The 15,838-nt window shown below is 44.9% G+C and overlaps 1 protein-coding gene across 1 annotated transcript in view; it reads right to left on the reverse strand.

Annotated features, from left to right (window-relative positions):
• Nucleotides 1–15,838, reverse strand: part of LOC144799681 (uncharacterized) — a 100,034-nt gene that overhangs the window by 29,745 nt on the left and 54,451 nt on the right. The window lies entirely within an intron of this gene.

The following is a 15,838-nucleotide window of genomic DNA, read 5'->3' on the forward strand; positions in this document are numbered from 1 at the left end:
TCTCCTTCGGTCTCTGGTTGACATAGGTCATATGTTTTGACCAATATATCCCCATGATTTTAAGCAACTGTCAAAAGCAGACAAAATAGTAATTGTGAAAAATAGAAGGCAAAACAATGGATTATGGAGACACAAGCCCCTGCAAATGTACTAACAGTGATCTCGTATTAAATAATTGAAATATTAAAATCTACAAAATATGGTCTCAAAAGTAAAACAAGCGACCTTTGAATAAAATATTTAACATTTTGGGGAAATGCTCAACAGTACTTGAATCTGGATCTGCCCCTCAACAAAAGGACACCTAGTGTCCTTCATAAGAAGGGTAATGGTAACCTTGTCACCTGTCATGTGCTAAAAAAGACCCAATAACATTTTTGAAAATCACTGGCTGCTCCTGCTTCTACATTCTGTACTCCAAAGAGATTGGTGGCAAAGGGGAGATGTAATCCAGGCACCACTGTTAAATTAACCTGCAGATGACTGGAGGAACAGTTTGATCCCCTTTATGCAACGAAGCATGGCAATAGTTTTATATATTTAGGTAAGAGCAATCATCTGATTAAAAGAGTAATTGCTTGAGGGTCAGGAAGAGTGCTTTGACAGAGATGCTAATATGAGAGCATTTGTTATTTGACAACCAAAGCTAATGGGCTGAGATAAGCCTATGTGAGCACCCCACCTACACTCCAATGCACCGCCGGTGATGACATTCTGATGGAATGGCTCAGTTAAAAGACAACCAAGAACATGCTGGATTCAGATGAGGCAGATTCAAACTAAGGACAACAACACCCTGCTATTTTATATAAAATACTGATTTCTGAAATCCAAGAATGCTAGAATTGGCAGGCTGGGATCCCATCCACGATAGTAAAAGAAAGAGATTGGTGGATGCAGCACCCAAATCCTCCCTGATGGAGGAAGGATCTACTCCCGGATTCCAAAAAGATAGTTTCTAAAATGAAACGCACACCATCTGATTAAACGAAGAACATGAGATAAATCAAGGTCAAGCTTGGACTACTTGAATTAGAATCTGAGGAGAAGGAGTGTTCAAGACCTTTATGAAGAGCTGTCTCAGTGATCTATAGGCAGGGAGAACGGTCAGTCAGTCATTTATACGAGAATGAAAGCCTAGACACCTTGGTTAAACAGTCATGTTTTAGAATGTATGGATCAATAAAAATAAATTAACGATCAGACAAGTCACACTCCACAACCAAAATCTTCTCACTATCAGTCTTAACAGGACCCAAAATTATACAAGATCTGTTTTATTAAAACATGTAAAAAACCAATTGTACAATTATAAATATCATCTTACTTCAAATATTTAATAAAAATACAGTACACAAGTATAATTAACATCTTATAACAAATCAGACATGCATATCTGTCATTCAAATACTGGTTAATTTGAAGGAATCAACTATTTGAAATGTCTTAACACTCTTTTTCATGGACGCCCCCTGTTGTTAAATTTGAGGAACGACAAACTATTTCAAATAGTTGATTCCTTCAAATTAAGTAGTGTATTTAAATTCTACATTTTCACAGTCAGGTACAGCACCCAGGCAGCTCCCTTTCTAATTTGTTCCTTTAGTTTTTGCTATCCTTCCCCTTTTTGTATTCCTTTTCTTCATATTTTAGCTCCTGTATTGGCTCTCAAGTTACCTAGCTTGAGTTCCTTGTTAATGTGCTCTTTATCGGTGTTTCTCCTTGCTGTAGAGTTTTCCTTGCCCTACCAGTCTCTTGCTTCAGCTCCTAGAACCCTTGTGCGTGTCCTATATTTTTTGTTCTTCAATTTAAAACGATTTTTTGATCTATTACTGCCTTTTAGTCATGTTAGTCGTATTCTTGCATTCCAGATTTTTCTGTGTATCTATGCTCATGTACATACCATAATTTTCTCTCTGCTGCTCGCCTTGTACTCCTCTTGGGATCTTCGTGTCTGGTAAATACTATTTCGTCCTTAACTGTGAATACTTGTATTCCTTTTTCTGCACATGATTTTTTTTGGGGTTAGCTCCTGGATTCCAGGAGGCAATTTCAGCTCCACCCTTTGTCTTGTGTTACATGCAGTCTTGAGTGTGGCAGTGTGTGATAATGCTTTTTTCATAGGAATGTCAAGCTGGACAAATACAGGATTGCCGCATGTTGTAAGTGCAATCCTTAGTTGGGCCCTAGGGTCCTGATTCAGAATCACTTCAGCTGCTTCCCTTCCATACGGTTTGCATTAGACTACCTTTAAGAGTAATCTGCAAGGAGACACTGACTTTCTCAATTGCTGAGGGAAGCTCTGAGTCTTACATGTGTACAACACTAGCGGCAATTTTGTGTGTTTGTCCATTATTGGTTCCCTTTTCTGTTTGTGCATATTAGGGTTGACTTGCATTCTCTGTCCTGTTTATCTAGTTGTTTTTTATCTTGGTGTAGGTCCTTGCCTGCTAATCTGCATAAGAAGTATCGGATTACAGGAGGTAACCCTTAAACCTCACGGAGACTGGGGCAGTAATGTGTAACAAAAACAATGTCTCAAACAAGGGTACTATTTGGCGAACAAGTATAATGGGTACAATTAATTTACCATGGAATCAATCAAGAGGGAAGGAAGCCAGGGAGAAAGTTTACAACAGAAATTCAATGTATTTCAAATGTTCATCATGTTAGACATATTAAAATTCATATGAACAATCACATGAGGAGGAAGCGCTGTGTTACATTAAATGCCATGTAACCAAAAATATACTGTTTACAAGTGCTCGTGAAGTTTGGTGACGACGCAAGTGACACGTGAGTGGGTATAAATAGCGATTGTGGTGTGCGCAACAAAAGGTAAGTGAACATAAAAGTCTTCACACAATTTGAGATACCCAAAAATGAATGCTGCATTGATACAAAGAAGTAAGGTAGGGTATTCGGTATAGATAGGTGCCAGGAATTCTGCTGTGGAAGTCAATGGCGTTTCTGGCCAGTAGGTAAGTTAGGCCATCATCAGGACTCGGTTACATAAATAAGGTAATAGTGCTGGGACAAAGGAAATTTTGTAAGTACAAGGATAATGTTATGTGGACCAAGAGAAGACAGGTAAGATAGAGGGTGGCTAAATTAAAGCCAAGGGTTCAGAAGAAAGGCGCATGGCTAGCAATTATCGTGTGACTAATGATGGGAAGAGTGAGTGAACTACCAGCGCAAGAGTGTGAAGGTACGTCGACTCACTCAAGAATCAAATCCGGGCAATGTCCAAAGGGACACGGAATGTCCGCGGCTCAATGGAGGAGCAGTGGGTTGGATGGGATACCAGACCAAATCAGGATTCCCAAGTGTTATCTGCAGGAAAAAGAGAAGGCCTGCTGTAGGGTCTCGAGTAAGCAAACCGCTGAGACAAACAGGCAGGGGAGGGCGAGTGGATGCCAAGGGCCGTGCTAGGGGCGCTGGGATAAGCACGATGGTCATCAGAAGGGGGAACAGAGAGGCACAGTCATTTGTACCAGGAGTAGGGCGGGATAGGTAAAGGTCAGGAAAGGGAAGGGGAGAAGGCTGGTAGATTCCAAGCCGGGAAGACCGAGTGGGCCAAGGGGCTGGTGGAATAAGGTCCCGCTTGGGACTGGCGGCGGGGTGCCCGATTCTCGCTGGCGTGCTGTCAAAGCGTTGCCAGGAAGGTGAAAAGCCGGGACCGATGTACAGGGGAAGACAAGGTTGGGGGACCAGGAACATTGATTGGTTCCATGGTAAATTAATTGTGCCCATTATACTTCTTCGCCAAATAACAATCTGTTAAGTAACTACCTCTGTAGCGAGATATTCCTTGACCTTAAGGAGTGCTCCCCTCCAGCCCCATAACAGTTATCAAGGTACAGGACTACATGTATCTCTGATCTAAGAAGATGGGCCACAACCACCACCCTCACTTCAGTTAATGCCTGGGGGGGCCGATAGAAGGCTGAAAGGTGGAATGGTGAATTAAAAATGATCTGACCCTACCACAAGCCTTCTACTCCCTTGGGACTGCAGGTTTGGTACATGAAAGTACGCACAGTGCAAGGGTACCTTCATTTCAGGGGGTGGGGGTCTAACACTAACATCATAATTTTGGACTTCACTCCTGAGGACAGTGTTCAGAAAACTGGAGTCCAATATTCGCCTCCTTCATGTGGATCACAAAGTATCAGAAGTAGCATCCCTCCCAGCCTCTGGCACACCTTGATCACGCCCTTGGCACGCAATATGAGAACATCTCTTGAGAGAATATTAACATGGTCCACTGATGTGTAGCTAAATACTTGGAAGAGCATGGGGAGGGATAAACAAGAAAATGAAAGCGTAAACTTATTGAACAATTTGAAGGACCCACTAGTCCGACATCGTTGCATAACTGTCAGGCACACAAAAGCAAATTCTATGCCCTATAGGCCCCACATGACAGTTGGTATAGAAACCATTAATGGCAATAGATGAAAGAAGAATCTTCTGGTGGTTTGAACCTCTGCTGCCACTTCCTCCTTCAGTGCCACAGGTTGGGCTGGCTGCTGGACAAGGTATGAGGGTTGTCTCTGTCAACAGACAAGGCACCTTGAGTAACCCCTGAACTTCCAATACTGCTGGTGTAACAGGTGCGTGAAGAAAAGTAACCCCAAGGAGTGAGCCATGGCACTACGGGTGCTTGGCGCCATCAAAAGGCATGTCTATCAAGGAAGCTTTGTTGTGTCGAAAGAGCTGGTGCCACATCCAAAAGCAGCACTAGATAACTCCACTGGTGCACATGGCTTTGGTAAAACAATCTGTAGTATCCAGCTGACCACAAGGTATTATGTACAGTTTGGGTAAAGCAGTCCGTTTAAAGTCGATGGAAGTCAAGAACTCCCTTGCCATATCCCAGAGGGCCCAAGGCATATAGCCCGCACAGGTTGAAAATCGAGTCTGTTAGTCCAAAAAAAAAAACTTCTTGCCTGATGCAGCGTTCTCTCCTTTAATTTTATTTATAACCAAAATGACTGTCTTACTAGCAAATTGTACAAAAAGTGTAAATTTGCAGGCACAAGGGACAATCAAAATATTCACTGGTGACCATCTACTTATCTAAGCTCAGTCCCACCACAATCATACAAATTATACAGTAATAAACTGTCGAACACATCTCAACTCGTATTCCAGGAACTTTCATTTATAAAAAACTGTTATCTGGGTCATCCTCTTTAGCCATATGCAATCTATATATCTTTTGAGTATTGGCCAGGATGCATCAACTTTCTTCTTTATTATTACACATAGCAAGGTCTAGCAACTAAGGAGTATAGCTAGGTAGCTCTGTTCTCATCAATCATAGGGCCTTTCTTATCTTTGTAAGTACCAGTGCTAGTTTAGTGAATCGGGCCTGAGTTGTAATTGGGGTAATTGTTATAAGGGGCTGAGGTAGTTGTATAATGACTGTAATATCTTATGTCACCTTTTCTAAGAATTCATAAATAACTGGGAACTGCAACACCTAATGAAAATATTGAGTCACTGCAGGTACAGATACAGCATAGGTACTCCCAAACATTTCCCAGGAGGCAAAAAATATTGTCTGTGGTGTGACTGAGGGCCGCAATGATGCCAGCTGGGTGAGGGCAGGGAGGCAGGGCGTTGCAAGGTGATCACAGTGGACGTAAAGCATGTACATGGTGTGAACAGTGAGTTCTGGAGTTACTTTGAGGGTTTCATTCCATTTCTGTCCTTTGCTGGTCTCTTGAAGACGTACAGATTTGACAGTACTGTGTTGTGCTACATCTGAGTCACTATCCATCTACTGCACCTTGGGGTAAGCCCTTTCTGCTCCCTATCGCTGCCTTGGGCGAGTAAAGCGTACAAAGGAAGTAACTTGATGTTAAAATGCAAAGAAATAGAATATTTGGCTGCACAATCTCCTTAAGCCTTTAGTCTCTTAGCTGTAAAGTTTGGAAGTGCTTAGAAACAAGCTCAATTACAGTAGCGAGTGCTATAAAAAAATCCTCGACAAAGACCCACCAGCAAGGTGTGCCATCAACTGAGGATGGCAGACATAAACACACTCCACCACTAGACATGGGACAGTGGGAATGTTTTAGCCACAGCACTAGGAGACTAGATATTTAGTCGGGTATTTGTCCACTTTGCCAAAATATTCTAGTTGTGAACTCTGTATTAAAGGTCTGAGCATGTTCCACAGCACAGAGGCATTTCTTTGGAGTCATTTGTCCCCAGGTCTTACCATCAGAACCACTCCGACCCCAGTTGTTCTCTAATGTGCAAGATGGAAACTATGGAACCAAGGGCATGCTTGTGTTTTACTCTCGGCCGCCCCATGTGACAAATTGTGCTATCTTGGACAATTACTTTCCCAACCTATTTCTCTGTACCTTTTTTTTAAAAAGTGATAGGAAAAACTTAAACCACACTAAACACTGGTGGTATGTGTTTGATAAGAAAACAGCACTGTAACTGAACAATCATTTGGAATTACCCATGGCGAAGGAGCACCCAGTCTCATAGTGCACACAGTAAAATATGGAATAGTGAAAAGGGTATGAATCTTGAAACAAGGAGTCCTGCACTGTGGTGTTGGTACTACTGCTTCACTAAATTTTTCTACCATAGTCAAATCATATCCTTTCTACGCCTTTGTACTCTCAATTGCCATTATGTGATAGAGGTGGGTGAGACACTGTGGGGCAGATTTATGAAGGACTTGCGCCGCCGGTGCGTCATTTTTAACATGGGAAAAAGTGACGCACCGGCGGCGCAAGTCCTTCATAAATCTGCCCCTAAAGGCTTGGGTCAAGAGCCTGGCTATTGCTCACTTCAAGGTTCTCTTGAACCTCTGAGGTCAAAATGAGCCAATTTTTATGTAGCTTCTGTCTGCCACCCATGCTCTATCCTCATGCGCCAGGAATTAAAGATCTAGCATTAACTTTCGTTGCAAAATGAGAGTAAGAAAGAGAGGTAACCATTAGTGGCTGAATTGAGCACTTTGAAACCAGAAAAACTGGGACCAATCCCAGCTTACCCACTCAACCAAATTGTGTAATCTTAGGTACTTTCTTGATTTCATTTTGCATCCTTTTTTAAGCCACCAAAAATAAGAGCACCTTGAAAAACATGCAGTGAGGATGTGATCATTCCCAAGAATTAACACAGCAGTTTGGCCATATATTATTAGGCCCATCTGCCCCCATCAGAGGCATAAGCCACTAGAACACCAGGGATTTTACTGTATATGGCGCAGAATGATTTGGGGAGTTGCCTCTTGGTCAAGGGTCGCTCCCCTTTAGTGGGTGAAGGATTTGGCCATTTCTGACCCCTTGTGGGCAGATTGGCCATATCATTTGAGGCCTATTTTGTGGCCTAGTTGCTTCTGCCCCCCGAGGGGGCAGAAGCAACTAGACCACAGGGAAAGTTTGTGTGTGAAATGTAGTTCGGCTAATAGTCTGTGTATTTTGTCATCATTTGTGATCGAAATTTAGTTTTCTCCTTTTATTTTAGTGCACAGCTTTTGTTTTATTTTGGTGTAACTTGTGCTTGCGCTGTCAGCACTGGTAGAACTGCAGTTTGTGTAGTTGCAAGTGTTTGGTAAGGAAACGTTTTTTTTTATACTGTTTACTCCAAATAAGTATCAATGACCTGCATAAAGGTGTTTTAGGAAATGCTGTTATAATAGCAACCTATTCAGCTTCTGTTTGAATGTGTGTGAAATTTGTCTTGTATTTGTGCACAATGTGTATTGTGTTGCCATGTGTGTAATTTCCTTTTGTTTTCTCTTCTAGTGGAAAATCAATGGCGCTTGCTTTGCCTGTAAAGCATAGGTGCTGGTGAGTCTAGCGGTCTCTGGCAAGTGAGTATATTGTTTTACAGTACACAGGTCTTTATGTGGTTTGTATTGATTGACTTAACCTACAACTGCTATATGCCATTTTTTTTTGTTTTATAAATCCACACTTTGTTTATTACTTAGTTTTTTTTTTTACAGTGTTGGGGATTGTAGACTTTTTTAGCAAGCTACCTTTCTAACTAAGAATTATGGCTAGCTGCAGGAAGACCGCGCAGCAGGTTGTTGATATGCTTTTTGAGTCTTCTTCTAGCCATGATTATGAGACTAACTCTGCATCTGAGGAATAGGAGGAAGGCCAGGATTCTAGCAGTGAATTTTCTGTCAGAGGAGAATCATCAGATGATGAAGCCACTCTCAGTGCGGATGAAGTGCCCCTTTTAGAGGAAGACACTGGTGTGCCAATAGTGCCGCAAGAGCCATCTGGATTGCAGCCTGGGACTGCACGGCTACCCATTGGAAGGGCTGGACTCTAGGTTGACCCAAACATCGTGCAACCAGTGTTCCCTGCCTTTCGTGGTGTTGCAGGGTGTAGAGTGATTTGTAGGAAAGTGCTGTTTTTGACTAGTTTGGCTGGGATCCTGCTAATCAGGACCCCAACCTTTGTTATTTAAGAAGTTTTATATAGCGCTGGCCTGACCCGAGGGTATCGAAGCGCTTAACACCAGTTGCGTTGCAGAAAATCACACAATACATTAATAGTATTGGTCATGAACGGAGAGTTCCAATTCGTAGCGTAACCATGAGGCACTGAGGTCTTGGAAAGTCTTAGAGGAAAGTTGCGGTCATGAGCAGAGCTCTACTTTCGGGGAGGAGTGACGGGAACTCGGTCAGGGTAGAGGTGAGGGTAGAAGTCTTGAGGACACGGAGTCGAAGCGGTGCGAGGTGCCTGCTTCATCGCTCTGGCGTCTCATATCAGTTCACTAGGGAACGGTCGAGGAACAAGACTTTGAGGGGTCTTTTGAATTTTGCAAAAGAGGGAATAGTTCTGATGTGAGGGGGAATAGAGTGCCAGATTTTGGACGCGTTCCCTGCGGAGGACCGGGTCGCAGTTTTATGTTTGCGTGTTTTCAGCGGGATGAGTAGAAGAGTGTTTGCACTCCTGAGGTTCCTGGTCTGACCGGCTTTTTTGAGTTTGGAAGCCAGATATTCCGGTTTGCCAGTGTGCACGGCTTTGTGCGTGAGGCAGGCTGTTCTGAAGCTCGCCCGCATTTCAACTGGGAGCAAATTGAGTTCTCAGAGTGCGGGTGAAATGTGATCAAATTTGTTGATTCCGCTGAACATTCTGGCTGCCGCATTGAGAGTTGTTTTGAGGGGAGAAAATTTTGATTTTGCTATTCCTGAGAGTACTGCATTCCCATGGTCTAGTCTTGGCAACACCATTGCTTGGGTGGCTTGTTTGAGATCCTTGGGTGGGATGAAAGGTTTTATTTTGTTCAGTAGCTTCAGGATAAGGAAGGAGCTCTTAGCTGAGTTCTTAATGTGTTTGGCCATGTTCAATTTCGAGTCTAGCGTGATACCTAGTGATTTTACAGAGTCGGCCAGGGTGAGGTTCCCGTTGAGCAAATCAATAGCTTTTAGCCATTCCGCAATTTGAGGGTTCTCTTTTTTGTTCGAGATGAGGAGTATTTCCATATTGTCTTGATTAAGTTTTAGGTGGTTACTTGACAGCCAGTGTTGGACTTCTCTTAATGTGATGTTGAGTCTTTGAATGTCCTTGATGGAGGAGGTTTCCAAGTAGATCTGTGTATCGTCTGCATACCGATGGAAGGGAATTTTGGCTTTATTAGAGTAGGGTGGTGAAGGGTTCCATGTAAATTTTGAAAAGTTGCGGGGAGAGCACTGAACCTTGGGGAACTCCCCTGCTGACTGGGTGTAGGTCGAACGCAAAGTTTTTGATTTTAATTACTTGGGTGTGGTTGTGTAGGAAGGAGGAGAACCAGCGTAGGACCACCTCATCAAGTCCAGCCCTTTCTTGAAGAACCTTAATGAGAAGTTTGTGATCGACTGTGTCGAATGCTGCTGATAGGTCTGGTGGAATGAGGATGCAGCATTGGTCCGAATCAAGTGATTTGTGGTTATCATCAATTACGTTGAGGATCGCGGTTTCAGTGCTGCTGCCTTTTCTGAAGCCTGACTGGTGGGATTCAAGGAGGGTGATGCTATCCATGTGTTGGGTTAGTTGTTGGAGCACACATCTTTCCAGGATTTTGGATATAGCCTATCTGCTTTTTCTCTTAAATTGACATACATGTACTTTGGTACACTCCAGATTGGATACTGGGGTACCCTTATCAGTCCCTTGTATATGGTACACAATGTACCCAGAGCATAGGTACCCCAGAGGTCTCTCAAGGGCTGAAGCATGTATTATGCCACCCTTGAGAGGCCATGCAAAATGGAACTCTAGGTCTGCTACTGCAGCCTATGTAAGCTGGTGCTAGCACCCCTTACTTTAGATATAGGTTCACTATATCGAATGGTCACTACGCTTAAAACGTATAAGTCGCCCCTATAGAAGGGCCTTATCAATCCTGAAGGCAGGGTGCTGGTTTTTATGTGAGAGGGTGCCCCTGCATGAGCAGAGCCTCTCTGCCGCCTTCGGAGACCATTCTCCTGGGTTGTCTGTGACTCTGCCGGACATATAGGTAGAGGTGCATTATAACCTCGAGGTAAATGGTATCTCGAGAACGGCTGCATAGAAACATATCGAGTTTGGTGTCAAACACCTTGGAATCATACATCCACGCCAGTAACTGGTGTGGGAGGTATGATTCCACCCTTCTGAAGCGAGCTTCGTGGGGTCACCGGTCTACCCGGTACCAGCCTTCTTGACCCGGATAGCACAAAATAGATGCTGCCAGCCAGAGACACATTTCTGCCCTCCTGCTGCCGAGCCAAGCTCGAGCAGAGGAGGGCAGCACCATATGCATTCTGTCACAGGGAGGTGTGACCCCCTCCCTGACAGGGTTTAGAGTATTGGGGCTGAGTGGGTGCACTCAGAGATCCCTGAAAGTCTGCACTGGGGGCACATTTGGTGTCCCTGTGCATAGTTAAGCTCAAACCAGTTCTGGGAGCCATTGGCTCCTGCTCTGGCGCAAAACTGGACAAAGGACATGGGTGTATTCACCCCTCTGTCCTGCCCCTCCCCTAGGAGGGTCCCCAGAATCTGTCCAACCCTCGCCCGTGGGTATGAAATTGGTTACCTGGCTACAGGACATTGGATTTTATGTGGACAAGATTCTACAAGAATAAACCACTTACCTTCGACCGTCTGGACACCTTGAACTTTGTTGGACCTCGACTGGGCTGGACTTCGTCCCCCTTTCTGTCTAAAACGTTGTTTGTGTCGTGACTCCATAAGGCTCCGTGCAGGACTTGTGGGGCACTTAAGACAACAGAAGAATCTCCCTTGGAGTGAAGGAGTCACTCCCCTGCTTCGCAGGCACCTAAAGCGCAACTGACCGGGAGCTGCTCCTGAGCTCCTGCAGACTCTGAATAATTCAGCAACACAGGAGGTGGGTTCCTGAAGGTCCCTGAGGTCGATCTGCCCTCTCACAGAGTTTGAGTCCAGTATCCCTTGTGGGGACTGTGTAACCCGAACCTCTGTGCACCGCCTCCATTTGCAAGTGCATATGCTTGTTGACGATTCCTGAGATTGTGCATTGGACCTAGTATGGTCCAGACTCCGAGCAGTATTTGCACCAAAGAAATCTGGCTTCCTCGCAACATGTGCTCTGTGGGCAGGTGCTTTGCAAACTTCCTCGAGGTCCCCTCCGAATCTTGGTCCTTCGGCCTGTGGGTCCCCCTGAGGGTCATCTTGATTGTTCTTGGGCGTTCCTGGTTGCTCCAGATGTGTCCTGACTCTCCATTGCTTGGAGAGTCCCCTGGACCTTGCTATTCCACACCGTAACCTGTTTGTCCTTCCTGCGTGGGCTGCTGTTGCCAAGGCTTGTTGGTGCTCCCGCCGGATACCGATCCCTCAGCACTCAACATCCTTCGTGGGGCAGTTCACCTCCGGCTCCTAGTCATCCTCGATTCCTCCAGGACCTTATGGCTGCAGAGTCAAGCATCCTTTCTTCGCACCTGAAACACCCAACATCAGTGGGCATTCGTCTACCGAGCCCCTGGTCACTCTGACGTGACCCAAACTCTGTCAACTCTGCTTTCAGGTTCCTTCCATCCAGAATCCAGGCTTGGATTCCACCGGATCCTTTTCATCCTTCAAGGCAGCAGTACTTCTTCACTTCCTTCCATACAGAACAACAAGAGTTTCCTACGCCACTTCTGACCTATGCAGCTGGCTTCCATGGGATAGGTAACTCAGATACTACAGTATCCACGGGTGGGGTGGCTTTTTAAACTCTTAAGTTCCAAAGTGTTTGCTTGAAGTCCTCCTAGAAGGGTCCTTAAACATTAACTTTGCAACCGCAACTTTCCCATAGAGTTGTACGGAGCACACAGTCGTGTTTCCTCACTGCACCTGTCCTCCGTGGGTCTCCTGTTCCTTGGAGTCCCAGCAATTCTACATTCTCTAGACAGTGTGTCTAGTCAAGTCGTGATTGTTATACCACTATTTTAGTTATGGTTCGGTCTCCCCCTGGAGCCCGCTGTGTATTGTGCTACTTAAAACTGTTCTATTGATCCAGTATTGTGTGCTTTGTGTTCTAACCTCGTACAGGATAGAGAGTGTTATATTAATAAATACATATTTTTATATAACTACTTTGTGGTTCTCCTTTATTTAGTCATTTAAGAGGTGATATTCTGGTAAAACAAGCTGCTTTATATTCCTTCAAGATTAAGCCTCAAGGCTGTTCTTCACAGCTACCACTAGGATAGCTTTCATAAAGGTTATCTTTGACCTCATACATCATAAGGGTCATGTGGATTGGTACAGGTTGTTGATGGATGATGTATTTTTTTATGAGATTCTTGAGCAGACTAATTGGGACAACCGTGCCAGACTTGAGCCCCGCTCTAGAGCTTCCTGGTGGACTCCCACAATTCGGAATGAGTTCAATAAGTTCTTGCGTTTAACTTTTTTGATGGGCCTGATAAGGAACTGTCGCTGTCTTAATATTAGCCTACTAATCCATTGATTGGAATGGCTATTCTTTCCTGCAACCATGATCGGTATTAACTTCTACTTCAGATGCTGCATTTTGTTGATAATGCTTCAGCGTTGCAACAAGATCACCGTGTTTGTGATCGTCTTTATAAGGTTGACTTGTCCTTGATCACTTTGGTAGATTGATTTTCAGAGATCTATGTGCCAGGGAAACAAATAGCTGTGATGAGTCTTTGGTCCTATTCAAGAACCCATTCGTTTTTAGGCAGTACATTCCTGGAAAGATGGCACGTTATGGTATTAAGATGTATATGCTGTCTGGAAGTAGCACTGGATACGTCTATAATTTCAGGGTCTACACTGGTAGGGATTTCAGTAATGACCCCCTCCCCGTTTGTCCGTCCACTTTTGGGGTTCCAGAGAAAATTGTGTGGGAACTTGGTAGAGGACTTTTTAACAAAGGTCACCATTTATACATAGATAACTTTTACACTGGTGTGCCATTGTTCTGGGACTTTTTCAAAGAGTAACACTGTTGCTTGTGGCACAATTTGCTCTAACCGTAAAAGCTACCCATAAGAGCTTGTTTATAAAATATTTGAGAAGGGACATTGCAGTGCCGAGCATAGCGATGAACTTCTAGCTCTGAAATTTTCGCTTGGCTGGCTGTGTGCGTGGACTGGCAGTGTGCAGGGGCTGGCGCTTGGCTGACGGTGTGTGTGGGCTGGTGCTTGCCTAGCGGTGTGTATTGTTTGGTGCTTGGCTAGCAGTGTGGGTGGTCTGGCGCTTGGCTGTCGGTGTGCGTGGGCTGGTGCTTGGCTGGTGGTGTGCTTGGGCTGGCGCTTGGCTTGTGGTGTGCGAGTAGTGACTTGCTGCTGGTCACTACACATCCTGCTAGCTAAATTCCAGTGCACACACTACGTAAACTACCAGCCGATGATGGCTTTGTCAGTCATGTAAACGTATGAAAGTGATGGGCCCTTAAATGGTGCTGTCAGTTGATGTGAGTGTTGTACTGTGCTGGACCCACAGCTGACAGTGTGAATGGTCTTGTATGTGTCAAGTATGAAAGGTGTAGGAATAACCTGTAAAGAGGTTGGTGCCTTGTCGCATCTATATAGCTCACGAGGTGTGAGTCATAAGTTCAGGATTTCGACCTTTCAATTATTAACAGTGACTTTTATTGTTGTGAAATCTTTTGTTAAAAAAACGTACATTTTGCACCTTTCACTCACCCTTGTGCCAACTCCAACCAGTATTTGTGTGTACTTGAGGAATAGATGGAGGGGAAGTCATGCCAAAGTGTCATTGTACGAGGCGTCAAAGTGCTTTTCGGGCGAGTAGCACGCTAGTCCGGAACCCAAAAATAATTATTGGTGAAATAGTATAGGGAAATATGAAAATTTAATTTGAGCGTGGACATGTGAGTCTGTTATTTCGATTGAAAAAGGATAGTGGAGGGATTAAAGAGAGAAGGGTTTTCATTAATATAGCATTTGGTATCCCTGAAGAGGCATTAAATCTCTTATTGGCGAGTAGCACACGACTCCGGAACCCAAACAGGATTAGTGGTGAATTAGTATAGGGAAATATGAAATTAATTTGAGCGGTGGAAATGTGAGTCTGTTAGTTGGATAGAAAAGGGAAGTGTTTTTTGAGAGATCATAGTAGCAGGATGAGGTTTGGGATGAGAGGGGAGTCGGAGGGTAGGGTTTAGAGAGGCTTGTTTGGGAGGTCTGAAGAGTACAAGAGGTTTGAGATGATACAAGGAAGGGTAGAGGAGGGAAGAGTCTAGAAAGGGTTATTTTGGGGATCACAGTAGTAGAATGGAGTTTGAGATGAGTCAGAGAGTGAAGGTAGAGGATATATTGAGAGACGTATAAGGTTCATTGGAGATGCTAAATTACGAGTAAAGTAATAAATATAAAGATACATATGTACGCCCCTTTACCACAGTGGGTGATACTTTTAGAATTTACTCGAGTTGTGTGCTCCAGTGTCTGTACACTCCCCCTCCCTCCCTGATCTCTCGCAGGCCCCACACAAGCTGGTGCAAGGTGCTGATGTGGCACAAGGTGCGTCTCCATGCGTCAGCAGGATCTGAGGTGGGGAGGGAGGGCTGTGGGAGAGAGGCGTGTCTGAGCATCAGTACTACATACATGCTGAGTGAGGAGAGAATGTGCAGTAAAACCACAGAGGATCCACAGCCATTGCAGCAGTGGGTAAACTACAAAGGATCCACAGACAGCAGTGTGTAAGCCACAGAGGGTCCACAGACTGGCCAGCAGTTGGTAAACCGCAGAGGGTCCAAAGTCTGACCAGCAGTGGATAAACCGCAGAGGATCCAAAGCCTGGCAGGCAGTGGGTAAACCCCAGAGGGCCCACAGTCAGTAGAGGGCAAACCCCAGAGGGTCCACAGTCAGCAGAGGGCAAACTCCAGAGGGTCCACAGCCTGCAGTGGGCAAACCCAAGAGGGTCCACATCCTGGCCAGCAGTGGGTAAACTGCAAAGGATCCACAGCCAGCAGTGTGTAAGCCACAGAGGGTCCACAGCCTGATCAGCAGTGGGTAAACCACAGAGGGTCCAAAGCCTGGCCAGCAGTGGGTACACTGCAGAAGGTCCACAGCCTTCAGAGGGTAAACCCCAGAGGGTCCACAGCCTAGTCAGCAGTGGGAAAACTGTAGGGGCAACAGCCCTCCCAGCAGTGTGTAAACTGCATAGGATCTACAGCCTGCAACAGCCCTCCCAGCAGTGTGTAAACTGCATAGGATCTACAGCCTGGCCAGCAGTGTGTAAACCACAGAGGGTCCACAGCCTGGTCAGCATAGTGTAGACCGCAGAGGGTCCACATCCTGGTCAGCAGCGGGCAGACAATGGGTATTGATGATTCCCCAGCAAATAAAGGGAAACTCCTTTCGGTA

This window comes from Lissotriton helveticus, chromosome 12 (genome assembly GCF_964261635.1).
Source record: "Lissotriton helveticus chromosome 12, aLisHel1.1, whole genome shotgun sequence".
NCBI classification, from domain to species: domain Eukaryota; kingdom Metazoa; phylum Chordata; class Amphibia; order Caudata; family Salamandridae; genus Lissotriton; species Lissotriton helveticus.